At 39.1% G+C, this 15698-nt stretch overlaps 2 protein-coding genes across 7 annotated transcripts in view; one reads left to right on the forward strand and one right to left on the reverse strand.

Annotated features, from left to right (window-relative positions):
* Window positions 1-15698, forward strand: part of LOC311034701 (ladderlectin-like) — a 94830-nt gene that overhangs the window by 67894 nt on the left and 11238 nt on the right. The window contains exon 1 of one of the 6 annotated variants that reach the window (XM_084042660.1): window positions 15598-15641. The exons of 4 other annotated variants lie outside the window; for them this stretch is intronic. The gene's annotated coding sequence lies outside the window, so the exon portion shown is untranslated. Of the gene's footprint in view, window positions 1-15597; window positions 15642-15698 lie in introns of those variants that run through there. One more of the 6 variants, XM_084042661.1, reaches the window with a different exon arrangement.
* Window positions 1-15698, reverse strand: part of LOC311034516 (galactose-specific lectin nattectin-like) — a gene marked incomplete at its 5' end in the record, with an annotated part of 100601 nt that overhangs the window by 57498 nt on the left and 27405 nt on the right. The gene's annotated exons all lie outside the window — the stretch shown is intronic.

Genomic DNA, 15698 nt, shown 5'->3' on the forward strand with positions numbered 1-15698 from the left:
ATGGGCAGACAGAGGGGGTGGGGCTTAAGTAATTACAGTCCATATAAAATGAATCTCTCTTTCTGATTGAGCTATACCACACCCATCTTCTGGGCTGTGTTCTTAGCAGCATATTATACAAAAACAGGTCCATATAAAATAAATCAGTCTCTCTGATGGAGCTATACCTTACCCCTCTAAAACAGCTCCTTAAATAATAACGTAGTACTTAAAAACAAAAAAACAAAACAACAAAAAAATCTGTTTTACAACATTTTCAAGTTTTTTTTTTCCAGAAAGATGAGGATATCAACATTTTCTGCTGACAATACAGATCTGCCTGCTGTGACAATGTCACCTGCTGTGGAAAACACCCTCTCACAAAGGACAGAGGTTCCCTGCACAGCCAAGTAACGCTGTGCCAACATGGCAATGTGAGGGTACAAGCTGTCATGGCCTTTCCACCATTTCAGTGGATCATCATCCATGGGAATGCAGTCCGCTGCCCTGTACACGTTCACCTCTGTAAAATAAAATAACCTGAATTAACCCTTCCATTGTGTTAGGGTCATTTTTTATCCGCTTTCAAGTTTAAATAGTTAAAAAGTACCCTTTACATTTCTTTATTGGAACAAGGCTTCATGATATCCTCAGAAACAGCTATTTTAACGCAACAAAATTAATTACCACAATTTTAGTTATTTCTGATGGTCTAAAAACAAATTACACCTGTGAAAAGTGTTGCTCAATTCCCCCAATTTGTAAATATTCAATGTTTACATGTTTGAGAGTAAGAGAAACTTGTCCTAGCATTTGCTAACAGGAGTAAAATAAAGTTTGAGTTCATGAAAAAGTTTGACCCTAACACACCAAGTGTCACTATTTTTAATAATATTAACATTTGTTAAAGTAAAAAACTAAAACAAGTATTTTTTTTTAAACATTTTTTGAAGTGTGTTCTAATGTTAGTCTATTATAGCTAGATAACATCATTATCCATTGTCCTCATTATAGGAAATGTAATCAGTGAATTTTAACATTTTTATAATTGAAAATGAATGAATGAATATTGAAAGATGAAACCCTCACCCTAACCCAACATAATATTTAAAAAAGTGTTGACATGGATATGAATGCATAACAAGTCAGCTATGAGATGGGAGTAAAAAATAAATGAAAATAAATATTTTTTTAGTATTTTGGGCTGAGTTAATTCAAGGGTCAAATTTGACCTAACACCAAAAGTGGATGCAGGTTTCTAACACAATGCAAGGGTTAATAAAAGAATACCATACTTGTTCAGTGCTCACCACAATCTCTGTGCACCATAGACTCTCTGGCGAGTGGCAGCATCCAAGTGTAGCAGAGACTTGAGTTGTGGATCCAAAGCGGTGCTGTTGTGTAGGTAATCCTGAAGGGCCGGGTCTGTGTATCTCTGCTCCAGATCCTTCCTGATGGCTGATTTGACATCCCTCACTGCTGGGGTGTCATCATCAGACCGTTCCATAGTTTTCAGGATCATCATTTTTAATGGTAAGATCATGGATATGGATGGAGATGACCCAGTGCACATAAGGGAAGTCATAGTTTTCAGGGGTTTCATAACTGTGATGAGTTGTTCAGTCAGCCTTAGGTCATTGTCAGATAATGTCACAAGGGTTTCACGATTTTTCTTCATAGCCTTGTCTGTCATTGCAGAATACACTGCAGCCTGCTGCTCAATGTATCTTTCCATCATATCATGAGAGGACTTCCACCTCGTTGATACATCTTGGATAAGTTTGTGATCATCAAGCTTCAGCGCCTCCTGTTTTGTCTTCAACACATGGGCTGCTATTGTGCTTCTGTGAAAGAAGGTGACCATTTTTCTCATCTTTGCTAGAAGATGAGAAACCTGCTGCACTGCCATTCCTTTCTGAGCACCCAGGTTAATGATATGGGCAAAGCAGCCTATTTGAGGCCCTTGCCCAGCAGCTCCAACATCATTAACTAATATTGCTGGCAATGTCAGCAGTCACAGGTATAGTTATTATATTAGGTCGCTGCAACTTCCACTCTTCCACAGCATCTGTCATTCCTTTGGCCAAATCCTCAATGATGTGACTGTCAAGGAGGCGTGTCTGAAGCCTTTCATCTCCCATTCAGCAGTAATGTAATGTGCCGTTACAGCCAAGTAGCTCTGTGTAGCTCTTGACGTCCAGACTTCTGTGGTCAGAGCAACAGCGGGTGCTTCGGACAATTATGTCTGTATTTGGGCTTTTGTCTTGTACAAAGCAGGAATTTCCTTCTCACTCAAGTGGGTCTGTGAAGTAATCGTGTAACAGGGCTAAATTACATGCAGCATGTTCCTAAATCCTACGCTTTGCACTGCATAGTAGGGTCTCATGTCCGCAGCGATAAATGTACCAACCGCCCGGGTAATTTCTTTTGCCCTCATTGAATCACTTGGGAATGCTTGTCTAAAAGCTCCGGGCAATGTTTGTACTTGTAGCGTCTGTGGTTGTTGCCCTTGTTTTTGTCTAATTCTCCCTATTGTCACATCGGGGTGATGTCTGCGTAAATGAGTTGACATAGTAGTATTTCCACTGGAGTAATTTATCGTCGTGAAACACGATATACCATAGTATACTATACATACTTTTTATATTTTTAATTGCCATCCCGGTCATAATTAACTGCAAAACCAAAGTGGTTCCAAATGCCAGATCTACTGGATGGTGGAGGATCTTCTATTTCTGGTCTCTCTGTGGCATTAGCCGTTATTGCAACAAGTTAACTTAGCGTGTAGAATTTAGAATGTCTTCTCTTTCTTGACTGTTTTTTAGTGTGGGAGGAGCAGGCAACTTGCCGGTTGGTCTAGGCTGCATAGTTGAGCGAGATCCATTGAGACAGCTTTCTTTCAACGAGTAAGGTTGCGCACAGAGTGCATCGTCCGAAGTTGATAAAACAATATATATGTATCGATATCGTTCTGTTCGTATATATATGTGAGGGACCCACCACCCAGCTGACCCCTTTCTGTGACCCACTTGCGGGTCATGGTCCATAGTTTGAAAACTACTGCACTACAGAACTCCATCCAACTCCTTATGCAGAGGTGACAAGGAACTAACGGCAGAGTGGGGTTTTCATGGGAAAATAATAAGTACAGGTTTTGCATACAGTATAAGCTCTTGGTTAGCAACACAATACACAAGGAAGAACATTGGGTAACCCTTCCTTTTGCAATACGGTAATTACATGCCAATTACACAGTATTTACCGTACCGGACTTTCATATTTCCTGCTCACCTGCATTCTCTCTGCATCTTGATGAAAGTGTGTATATGTCCGTTTTTGTTTTTGTAGAATTCATATTTGTGATTTTGACAGCCGAACAGGTGGAGGAAGAAGTTTGTATCTATTTTTTGTTATTATGTCTGCATGTGTGGCTGGCGCCGGGTTGTGCAAACACTTGGTAGCCTTGCTGTATCAGTCCATTATTCAGAAGCATGTATTATTTAAATATATATATTTTTTTATTGTTTATTTATTATTTATTGTTATAATGTAATGTTTATTAAAGGTATGGTAAGTGATTTTCCTTGGTTAAAATAAATATAGCTCTATATTCTGATAGTAATCATTGCTATAAGTGTTTGTTCAGTAACAGGAGTCTACATGTCTCTCCAGCTCTTTAATAAACAGAAAGTGCATTTCCAGGTCAGGATACCAATTTCATCCAATCAGGATTCTGATAAATCAGACAGGATACAGATTAAACAAGTGAAATTCTAAGTGATGACACAAACAAATAAACAGTCAAAGTTGGGAATGTAACACTATAAAAATGAAGCTGATAAATTATGCCTCTCTCCAGATTGGCTGAAATTGTATCACCTACCTGAAAATGTATTTTCTGTTTATTAAAGAGCTGGAGAGACAAGGAGACTCCTGTTACTGAACAAACATTCTGTTGCTGAACAAACAGAGCAATAAGTACTAGCAGAATATAGTGCTTTAACTTTTTAACAAAAAAAAAAAACGTTTTGTTTTAACCAAAAAAGATCACTTACTCTACCTTTAACAGCCTCTTAAGAAATAGGGAGTAAAGCCAGGACAGGTTGATGTGGCAGTGAAGCCACATCAACCTGCCCGTTTGGTGATCACCAAACGGGCCACACTACTCTACACTGTCATACAAAAATGGCTCATGATAACGTATTTGTTATTCCAGATCTACACTACGTATAAAGAGCATACAGAGGTGAGCTAACAGACCCATCATCCTTTGACCCCGGCTTCAAACCAGGCTCCACTCCACTAATCTGCACTATGGATATTGCAAACTCTTGTAGATTCCATCCTTGGTACAGTACAGCATCCTCCCATATCAGCATCCCCCCATACTATCATCTTCCTCCTACATCGGATGCTTTCAACCCCCCCCCCCCCCTTTTAAGTTTGCTGATTGATTGATGTACTTTATTTAGTAAGACATGAGAACAACAGTACATGGAAGTACAAATTCACAATACAAGGTCTACTAAACTGGGAGACTCATTAAGCACTGAGCTTGTTTAAGATGAGATCCCCATGCACACAAATCATGATGACATAAAAGACAGATATACACACTACTATACAGAATGTCATACAATCAGCTTACAGGTTACTGGTATGAAGAGTGAAAAATATGTACAAGAGAGAAAAAAAGGGGAGGGGGGAGGTTAAGACTTAGACAGGGGCCATTTTCGAATTGCAGCCTCCTGAAGGTGTATCTTTAGGGCAGTTTTGAAAGTGAGTAGGGTTTTACACTCCTTTACTCCTTTTGGTAGGGCATTCCACATTTTTGATGAATAGGATGAGAACGAGTTCATTCCCTTTGTTGTGCCAAATCTGGGTTGAACATGATTCGTGGAGCTGCCTCTGGTGTTTATGTTCGTGGACTTCATTAACGTTTTGGAAGTATTTTGACAAATACAGGGGGATCCCAATGTTGTGGTGTATCTTGAAGACCAGGCCCATAGCAAGTTGCTGTACTCTGTCCTCAACCCTAAGCCATCCAATCCTAGCAAAATGAGCAGGGGTTAGATGGGTTTTGTGATTGAGGCCAAGAAGTAGCCTTACTTGTTGTTTTGGGATGTTTGGAGCCTTGTTTTAAGGCCTTGGAGGTGTTGTGATACCATGAGGAGCATGCATAATCGTAATAACCTTGTATGAGGGCCCGTGCAAGAATCTTCAGATTATTCTTACTGACTAGACGTCCAATCCTATACAAAAAGCGTATTCTTTGGTTGACCTTTTTGATCACTCTTTCGGCGTTTTTGTTACCGCTGGTTGTTGTTCTTCCCTTAAAATGCAATTGGCCACAGCTGTGCTCGTCAAAGAAGGAACACTGTGCGCCCACACGCACTCGGCCGAACGTTGACGCGCACATCTGAAATCTCCACTCAGAGTAAATTTAACCTGTATCTGTACTCTTACTCAGGAGGGGAGGGGAGGGGAGAGGAGAGGAGAGGAGAGGAGAGGAGAGGAGAGGAGAGGAAAGGAAAGGAGAGGATGGGACACGTAGATTGGCTCTTTTCAAAATTTGTGTATATCATTTAAAATGTTTTTATTTCACAATTATTTCTCTTTGTCTAATGATAGGTTGAAGGTGTGGCCATTGAATAGAACAGTTTGAGAACCCGGAACGATCCCGGTTTGATTCCCGGCTGGGTGTTAGTGTTGAAAGTGTCCTTAAAATAAATTCCAGACTATATAGCCATCACATAAAACATTGTATGAGTGTCAGCCGATCTGAATTGGTTCAAATTATAATGAAAATGTAAAGCACAATCTACTAGAAATGTACTGCAGAGGTAATCAGATCCAGTCATGAAACTAGGGTTTATGTTTATATCCACACTCTTTATTCACCAACTTAAAAACAGAACTCCAGCCAACCCCATATCCATTATTACCAAGTTAACAAGGAACTACTGGCAGAGTAGGGTTTTCATGGGAACACCTTTTTTGTGCAAAAATGCATGGTTAGAATTACATTTCCTGCTCATGCCTTCCCTCTGTATTCACGTGTATTTCACGTGAAAGTGTGTCCATTTTCACCCCCACATAAAGTATATAAGAGCTGCTGTTTCTAATATTCAACACTTCAACACAGGAAGAACCACGACACTCTACTGAAGGTTGGACCACTGCTGCTGCTGCTCCTCCTACTGCAGGTGTGTGTGTGTGTGTGTGTGTGTGTGTGTGTGTGTGTGTGTGTGTGTGTGTGTGTGTTGTGTGTGTGTGTGTGTGTGTGTGTGTGTGTGTGTGTGTGTGATAGGCTGTATTCATTAATATATTCATTGTTGATAGACTGTACATATTCATTAATATATTCATTGTTGATAGACTGTTGATATAATCAGTGGTGGATTTTTTTCATTTTATCAATTCTGCAAAGTAGAAATACTTTGTTACAAGTAAAAGTCTGGTATTCGAAGTTTACTTGAGTAAAAGTTAAAATAGTACCAAAGTAAAAGTAGGCTACTCATTATGCAGAATGTCCATTTCACAAGGTATCATTATGTACAGTATACAATCTTTTGAAAATAGCTGATCTACAAGCTCACAAAGTGTGTTGCAAATCCTGCATATTGCAGCTTTAAAGAGGTAGCTTAACCTAAATTGTTTTCTTCCATCAATTGCTCACCCCATGAAGCCTAGAATTCATGGAGCTTTTGTTTTTGTCGCATTCCTGATCCAATTTTCCAATATTTCTAATTATGTATTAGTAAATAGTTGGCCAATCTTAACTAGAGCAATACTATATTTAAAATATTGTTTTGGAGTTATGCATTTTTATATAGTTCTCCCATGGCCTCCAACTTTCTTTTGGGGTGAACTACCCCTTGGCAGTACTAGGGCTCATTCACTTTTCACCTTTTTAGGGGCTCGGCTAATACTGCCCTGCCAAGGTAAAGAGCAGTAACTACAAAAAAAAAATCACTGAAAAATGGGTTTAAAAGTGATTCAACTGGTCAGCCAAATGAGATATCGGCATATAAGTGATATTACACTAATTTTGCATCTGTTCTTGAGGTAATTGTTTATCCCCCAAAATCACAAAGGCTAATTTGACCTTTGGGATACACAAATAAGTCGGCGTGTCCAAAAACGTAGTTACTGCTCTTTACCTTGGCAGGGCAGTATAGTTCTGGGCTCAGCCTGACTATAGTCTATTAATCCATCCAATCCGGGAACGCATCTGTGTCACTTTAGATGTCTTTGGCTATTCAGAAATAGCGATCTGCTATTTTTGGGGGGAACATTTTTAACTCAAATCTTTGCTTCTGGGGGTCAATGGAACAACATATTTTGAGATGGGGGTCCACGTCCAAATACATATCATTTTGGGTTGTCCTTGACATGAAAAAGTTTGAGAACCACTGATATTATAACAACATGTTCTCTTTAAAAAAACATACTGCATAGTTCTTCGCTTACTGCATAGTTGTTGCAATTCATTCCCAAACTCATTCAACTGATGTCTTGTCTCATTAGATACCGTCTGCACACTCACAACATGAAGACCCTCCAGAGCCTGTTTCTTGTGGCTTTAGCCCTCCCTATTGGTGAGTAGCACTTTACAAATGTTGTTGATCATGCTACAATCATGGTGGTCATAAAAAAAAGTTTTCACAATTTGTCAAAATCAATGCAAGGCATTGTGAGCTTATAGATTGGCTATTTTTGAACAGCCGAAGTATAAAATAGGGCTTAATTGGTTTTGGTTAATGTATGTTTAGTATTAATAATCTAAATCTGAAAAGTAACTTGTATAAAGTACAATATTCACCTCTGAGATGTAGTGGAGTAGAAGTATAAAGTATTGAATCAAATCCAAGTAAAATTTGCAAAAAAATACTTACGTATTCAAAAGTACATGCTTTTGAAAAGACTTAAGTATTCAAAAGTAAAAGCAAATGTTAGTATCAATGCATTGTAGTACAGATACTCAAACATTTGACTTAAAGGTAGGGTAAGTGATTTACTTTGGCTAAAATAAGTGTTAAATAGCTCTATATTCTGATCGTACTCATTGCTATAGAGTGTTTGTTCAGTAAAAGGAGTCTCCCAGGTCTCTCCAGCTCTATATTAAACAGAAAAGTGCTCTTTCAGTACTCTCTCCTGGTTGGTTTAAATTTTGGCACCTACCTGAAAATGTACTACTGTATATTCTAAAGTTTACTAAAGAGCTGGAGAGACCGCTGTGACCGAACAAACGCTCTGTAGCAATGATTACTATCAGAATATAGTAATTTAACCTTTTTAACAAAGAAAAAGAAAAAACAACATATCACATCCATAACTTTAAGTACAATACTCAAGTAAATATAGTACTGTCCACCACTGGAAATAATGAAGTGAAGTACCATAAGTACCATAACAACGTGCTTAAGTGCAGTACTTGCTGATCATGACTTGTTTGACTATAGGGTGGTCATATGAACTATAGACATTATACGAAATGCATACATACATTCAATATCTGTTTGAGTGTATTGTATATGCATTTATGTGGGAATATTTAATTGTGTGTGTTTACTTGTATTACTATTTATAAGTCCACATGCCCCCAGAAGTAGTAGCATTAGTAGTAGAATTTGAGAAATAGACATTATGAGGACACATTTGCTGTTTTATGGTTATCTCTTTTTATACATTTAGAGTTTGGAGGCTTACAATTAGGAAAATATTCAGGTTAGGATTAGGATCAAGTACTTAGAGGTTAGGTTAAGGGGTTGGAGTTTGGAGTTATGCCTGTGTTATACTTAGTTGCGCGTGAGCTTGTAGATCGGCTATTTTCAGTTTCAGGTTTAGTGTTATAAATGGTAAACGTGTGTGTGTGTGTGTTTTGTGCTGTTCCAGCCCAGGCACGTGATCCGAAGAACCTGCTCGATTTTCAAAGCGTCATTAAGTGTGCGATTCCGAACAGCTCGCCCCTCAGGGACTATGCTGACTATGGCTGCTACTGCGGCGTGGGAGACTCCGGGAGACCCGTGGACGGACTGGACAGGTCAGTGCCCTTTCACCACCACAAAGTGATGAACAGCTACATCAGTGGTTCTCTAGACTGAAAGAACGAGCCCAATTGATGGTCTTGAAGGGCGGATCCAAACTAGCCGGCAGATTCCTGCGGCGGCTTCCTATTGCTTCACCAATCTATGACTTTCCTCTTTGAGACTTTTGGATTAAAAACATCTCTTACGTTTAAACAAACAAACCAAAGCTTTGTTTCACATGCCTTAAATTATGCATCGTTTCTCTCCGTTCTAAGAGACATTAAACCATGAAAGAGCTCTTGTTCAAAAAGGAGTATGACTCCTTGTCTCCAGATAACATTTTCTTTTGAAACTTTTTGACAAACTAAATATTCTGTAAGTGCCACAAGGATGAGGCCTGCATAAACATATTACACAAGCATTTCTGTATGCACCTGTAATATTTGATTCCACACGCATTTCTATCAATTGTTACACCACACACATCTTTATTTATTAACTTTCATAACAATTTACAACATAAGAGGAGGTTTTTTTTTTTTTTTTACAAGTTCCAGGTACTACATTAGCCATCGATTGTGTTCTTGTGGCCCACCATCTAATGGCTTAGAAAAAGTTTAGTACTTGCCGAGCCCTGCTTCACACCACTGCACCAGGTGCATCAGACAATTCATCTGTGTGAACATTCTTGGCCAGTGAGCTGATTCAGATTCAGAAGTCTCAATTTTGTCTCTTTCTTAGACATTCATGTGCTGTCAGGTGCATGACTAGTCTCCTATAGCACAGACTCTTCCACAGCTCTGCCTACCCTGTGGAGAGTCTGGCCATGCGAGACTAGTGCATGACTGTTGTTGTTACAAATTTGTCTCTTTCGTTGAAATGTAGGTGCTGTCAGGTACATGACAATTGTTACGGTGTTGCTCAGAAGCATCCTAAGTGCAGGAACTTCTGGTTCTTCGTTTCCCCTACATACAAGCCTTACTTGAGGCCCTACCAATGGAGCTGTCGTGGAAGGAAGCCAACCTGTCAAAGCAAGTACATTTGAGCTGATCCCTGTTTATTTGACACATTCTTGCTGTAAAAAAAAAAAAATGACCAAAAAACGCATCTTTATAAAACGTTTAGTTCAGTTTGTTGATTCAGATTGGAGTCCCACATAGTAAAAGAAGTATTGTTCAGCTACTCTCAACCTGTGGCCCCGGGGCCCACTGGTGGGCCATGAGGATATTGCACGCGAGCCCCAAAATAATTGGCAAACGCTAAGATTGTATTGATAATATGATAATTTTAATATACAAATATTGTAACAAAATGTTTTTCTTTAAAATCTTTTGCATTTCTTTCTCCCATTTCTCTACACCATTGATTGATTGACCATTAAAATAAACACTGAAAATGCTGGCTATATATATATATATATATATATATATATATATATATATATATATATATATATATATATATATATATATATATATATATATATATATATATATATATATATATATATATATATATATATATATATATAATGTGAAATGTAGTTTACCCGTCTGTCTGAGCAACTGCTGTTCAGATTCTTTAAGGTGCTGTAAGTGATATTGTTTTGGTTAAAGGTGCTATAAGTGGTATATATATATATATATATATATATATATATACACACGTATAATATATATATACTGTATATTGACCACATTAACAGAGGATTTTACTTCCCATCCTCAGATGGTCCTCAAAACAACGAATGTCAGTGGTTTATCTGCGAGTGTGACAGGAAGTCTGCAGAGTGCTTCCGCAAGAATGTCTACAATCCTCAACATCGCAACCTCGACCAAAGAAAGTGTCGTCCCTCTCGGGGCTAAAGCACACAGGGGAAATGAAGAGCACCCGCGTGTGCGTGCGTTGCGCACCCAGGAGCGCGGACACAAATCGGCGCCACTGTCCGTTTCAGTGACACCTACTCTACTACTACACCTACGCACGCACGCACGCACACTTTAACCACACAAAATCTTTGTGTGTGTTTGTGTGTGTGTGACTCCTAATATCTATGCCGTGTGTTATATGGTGGGTTTACTAGGCATGTTATGGACTGTCATTACGGGGCCTGGACAGGAGGGGGCACAAGTACACTAGGACGAGGAGTTAAGGTAGCCAGTAGGAAGTACCCGCCCACTGGGGCAGTAGATGTATGTTGGCGCTCGTTCTACATGTATGTGTCCATTGCTGGAGAATAAACAAGCAGCCTGTACCGGTTGATACAGTATCCATTGTGTGGCGTCTTCTATATGCAATATACCACATATGGCGACGAGGACAAATCGGAAGAAGTGTTCGGGTGAGAGGAGATTGCGTTGTTTTGAGTAAAAGAAGTCTTAGCACGTTGTTACGGACATATGTCGTCGGGGTCGTCGGATGATGACGGTGTTGTTGTGAACGAAAACAGTGTTGGGAATCCGAGCGGCTCGGTGCAGGCGGTGGTGTCCGTGAAGATGGCTGGAACAGTGGGATCGGTAGCACACTTTAACAGTGGCGTGCAGACGTGGGAGGAATACTGTGAAATCCTCGATCATTTTTTCATTGCAAATGAGGTTACGAATGCTGAGAAGAAACGGGCCATTTTGCTAAGCTGTGTGGGCGCACAGACCTACACGTTAATGAGAAACTTGTTAATCGCCAAGGAGCGAAATCTTATGAGGAGTTGGTGACTCTGCTGAAAACTCATTTCAACCCAAACCCAAGTGAAATAGTAAGCCAAAGCGCAGTAACTACACAAAATAGTCAAACTAATAAAAAGTCTTTAAAGTGCTTCAATTGGTCAGTCAAATGGGTTATCTGTATATAAAGTGATATTGCACTAATTGTATATCCGTTCATCAGGTAATTGTTTATCCCCCAAAAGTATGAAGACTGATTTGACCTTTGAGAAAAATAAATAAGTCAATCTGTCAATGTGTCCAAAAATATAGTTACTGCATTTTGGCTTTACACATTGTAACGCTACTGAAGGAATGAAGAGACAAGTGACATTAACAGCAGATGGACAGTGACTCTCAGGTGTTGTGGTGATAATGAGAGGAACATGAATGGAATGGATGGTTTGCTTTAAGCAGCACATAACTTGCTTCAATGTCTTTCCTTGCATAAAAAAATAATAAAACAAATGATTGAAATAATTCAGTGTGAGTTATTCAGAGAGAACCTCTGCTTTTATGCTGCTCCACTGTCATGTCCTCCTACAACAACATACAGTATGCTGCTCTTTAACCCATTAAGACCTGAGGCCCATTCTAAAATGTCTTCTAAATCCTTTACAGTTTTCTGAAAAATGTTGCTATATCAGTGGTTCTCAAACTTTTTCATATCATGGATCTAATGTTAATGAATGTGGTCAAAGTGGGTCCTTGAGGTGGTTCCAGTGGGTCCCAGTAAAATGTGTTAATATAGCATTATAACAATCTGTTCAACCACTTTAACACTATTTTATACTTTGGTTATTCAAAAATAAAAAGGCCTTCCATTTAGCAGTGGTGGAAGAAGTACTCACATGTTTTACTTAAGTAAAAGTATCAATATCATGTACCATGTAGAGATACTCTGTTACAAGTACAAGTCCGGTATTCTAAATTTAGTTGAGTAAAAGTATAGAAGTATTGGCATCAAAATATACTTTTTTTTTTTTTTTTACAGTGGTTAATGTATGTTTTGTAATAATAATCTAAATCTAAAAAGCAACTAGTACCTTAACTTTTCAAATACTTGTAGTGGAGTAAAAGTACAACATCAGAGTTGTGATGGAGTAAGTAAAAGTTTTGAAAACTGGAAATACTCCAGTTGAGTAAAACATACCTCAAAATTGTCCTTTAAGTACAGTACTTGAGTAAATGTACTTAGTTACTTTCCACCACTGTCATTTAGCCTACAAACAAGTCTTTATGATGTTTTTGATGTTACCATGAGTGTGTTTAGCAGGACCACTGTTGCTGAATAGATGAGGAAACAGCAGAGTAACTCATTCTGTATCTGCTAACTCAAGTGAATGAAGAAAACAACTACAGGAGGCAGTGTAATTCTGTGTGTATCTGCTGACCTCAAGTGGAAAAAGACAAGAACTGCGAACATCAATGTATTTCCCAGAGATACAGCATGGCAATATGACATGTTTTGCCAGTGATACAATTAAAAAGGATTGATATTGTTTGCCTACGTATATATATCCACTGGGAGAATTTGAAATATGAATATAATTATTAACCCTTCCCACTCAATCCTGTAGTATTTATTTTCATCCAAATGTATTGAGGGTTAAAAAAAAACATTTAGAACTATTAATACAATTTATAAAAGGCAATCAGAAGTCTCTTGCACATCATCTGAATAAAACCTTTGGTACAGGTGTGTTGCTAGTGTGGTATTAAGAGTAACTCATATAGGCTATTGTGTGAGTGTGTGTGTGCTCGTGTGTGCTCGTGCGTTCCTGCTTTCGTGCATGTGTGCGTGCATGCGTGTACATGTTTCAAATCATTGTCCTGCTGCTGGAATAAATACAATCAGCAACCCTTTTCAAATGAACATTCTTTAACCATTTATACCCTATTTCAAAATATAGCTAAAATAAAGCAATAAGCCACTAGAGGTTGCAGTTTACAGAATATGACAACCAGTGGCCTTGGACACTGTTGTCTGAAAAAGACCAAACCAAGCACGGATGCCGACAACGCCATTATGTAGTATATTGTACAAGTGTGAAACATAGTTGGAAGGTCCAGACAAGTACAAGTTCCTTAAGTTGGTTTATTGTATAAAACAGAGCACAGAGTACAGGAGTCAGCCTTGCTGCATGGTGTAGCCGTTGGAAGGGGCCGCGTACCAAGAGCAAGAGCCAGAGCAAGACCCAGGTTTCTTTGTCCTCACAGGATTTATATCTAGACTTCACATGTGTGTCTATGCACTTGCATACGTTGCCTTCGTGTGTTTGTTGGATGTGCACAGAGCTAGGTGTGTGTGCTACAGTACATCTGTGTGTGTGTGTGTGTGTGTGTGTGTGTGTGTGTGTGTGTGTGTGTGTGTGTGTGTGTGTGTGTGTAACGTAAACAGAGGAATGGTACGGGGATCTGGATGAACTCCCGATGTTTATAAGTGAGTCTGAGTCAGTCATTAATTGTACCTGTCACAATGTTCTACTCTGGCTGGAATGTACTTATGTACATCGTGAGGCCTTCTACTAAAGACAGTGGGTGTCACCACTGTCCAGATCCTACAAATGACTGAGGGCAGGTCAATGTCATTGTATTGTCATGATCCATTGCATCCTGGTCATTGTGTATTTCCCCTCTCACGGCCCTGTAGCCTGGCTTACCAGGTCCTGTGTTGTGTCTTGTGTACTCTTGTCTTTAGTGTCTTGCACAGGGCCAGTAGGTTGGGGAATTGGGGTGCCAATCAAGTGCATTGGGAGCACCTGGCCAGTGTTCCCCAGTATGCCCTATAAAAGGCTGGGTGTGGCCACACTCAGTCTGTCTCTCTTTCCCTGATGGCAGCAACACTGCGTTTAGTGTAGTCTTTGTTTGAGTTTGCACCATTCAACACCCCACACTACATTTACACTACATCCATACATTTGCTGACACTACTGACACTGATTAACACATCTCATATTCTTGGTTATATGTTGAATTTAAGTTATTGTTTATATTGTAAATAAATATATTGCTTTTAAAAGCCGTGTCTTCCTCCTTTTTGTTATGGCCTATGAGCCAGGTCATAACACCCCACTGAAGAGACCAACATCAATTCAGTGAAGGGTGTTGATTGGTTGTTGGAGGTGGGCGTAGTCCTACCACAGCTCCACCTCCACAGGGAGAGGGTCACTGACAGCCAATGTCTGTGGGAAAGAGAACTGATAACTTTATAGAAAGTATAAATATGTATTTCTGCTGTTTTTACACATTGGTTTTGTTTAATATGTGACCCGTACTTGCAGTGGAATCGACCACATAATGACTATGCCACTCTCTTTGAAGGGGAGACTTTTTCATTAAAGTTTTCCATTAAAGTCTAATAGCTGCACCTACTTTTTTTTTAAAAGCATGTTTTTATTTTTTTCATTCAAAATGTTCTTTAAGGAATGTACATTTGCACATACATGAAATATGCCCACTGTATTTACTTATCCTATTAGGAACAGTGGTTAAATGTATCTTGCAAGCCTATTTATTAAACACACACAACAGATGTCAAAATATGTCCAAATAATATTATAATCTACAAAAATACAGAAAGGAAAGGGTTAGCGTAAAAGTATTTGGACAATTTGGACATTGTTATGCATTAAAATAGAAATTCAGATGCAGGAGGTCGATGTTAATATGGTGGTTTTTCTGATGAAATATCCATAGTGCAGATGAGTGGAGTGGAGCTTGATTTGAAGCCGGCATATAGGCAGCTTGTAACAGTCAGTAGGCCTATTATGCAATGCCAGTTGGTACCACAAGGTGGTGCACTGCTTCCTTTTGCTTTGCTATTCTTCTCAGTGTGGACAACACACCCACATAAAGTATATAAGAGCTGCTGTTTCTAATATTCAGCACTTCAACACAGGACGAACCACAACACATCATTCTACTGAAGGTTTGACATGACTCCTCGTCTCCTCTGTCCTTGTTGTTACTTCTCTGACTTTCAGAG

The sequence above is a fragment of the Gymnoscopelus microlampas genome (assembly GCF_963454915.1).
Source record: "Gymnoscopelus microlampas genome assembly, chromosome: 19".
In the NCBI taxonomy this organism is placed as follows: Eukaryota; Metazoa; Chordata; class Actinopteri; order Myctophiformes; family Myctophidae; genus Gymnoscopelus; species Gymnoscopelus microlampas.